At 64.9% G+C, this 780-nt stretch overlaps 1 protein-coding gene across 1 annotated transcript in view; it reads right to left on the minus strand.

The window, feature by feature from the left end:
• LOC106893941 (ubiquitin-like modifier-activating enzyme 1) overlaps nucleotides 1-780 on the minus strand; it is a 49,518-nt gene that overhangs the window by 34,738 nt on the left and 14,000 nt on the right. The window lies entirely within an intron of this gene.

Consider the following 780-nt stretch of genomic DNA (forward strand, 5'->3'; position numbering starts at 1 on the left):
ACATGGGGACAGCGGCGTCACCGGGGGCGGGGGGACACCCCAGGGGGACACGGGGGGACAGTGGGGACTGTGTCACCCTGGGATGGGGATGGGGACACCCAGGGGTGATGGAGGGGTGACACCGGGTGACACCGGGTGACAGTGGGGGCTGTGTCACCCGCAGATGGGGACACCCTGGGGTGAGGGAGGGATGACACCGGGTGACAGCAGGTGACAGTGGGTGACCCCCAAGTGACACCAGGTGACAACCACATTCACAGGGGTGGCTCTGAGCACCTGAGAGGTGACAACGAGACCCGAGAAGGTGACAGGGTGTCACCCCAGGGGGGTGAAGGGGACACCCAAGTGGCAGCCGGGTGACACCAGGTGACAGTGGGTGACCTCCGAGTGACACCAGGTGACAACCAGGTGACACCAGGTGACAGTGGGTGACCTCCGAGTGACACCAGGTGACAACCAGGTGACACCGGGTGACAGTGGGTGACCTCCGAGTGACAACCAGGTGACACCAGGTGACAGTGGGTGACCTCCGAGTGACACCGGGTGACACCAGGCGACTGTGGGTGACCTCCGAGTGACACCGGGTGACAACCAGGTGACAGTGGGTGCCAGTGGGTGACCCCCGAGTGACACCAGGTGACAACCAGGTGCCAGTGGGTGACCTCCGAGTGACACCGGGTGACAACCAGGTGACAGCCACATTGGCAGGGGTGGCTCTGAGCACCCGAGAGGTGACAAGGAGCCCAGAGAAGGTGACAGGGGTGTCACCCCGGGGGGGGG

The sequence above is a fragment of the Calidris pugnax genome, unplaced genomic scaffold, assembly GCF_001431845.1.
Source record: "Calidris pugnax isolate Ruff unplaced genomic scaffold, ASM143184v1 scaffold249, whole genome shotgun sequence".
Lineage (NCBI taxonomy): Eukaryota > Metazoa > Chordata > Aves > Charadriiformes > Scolopacidae > Calidris > Calidris pugnax.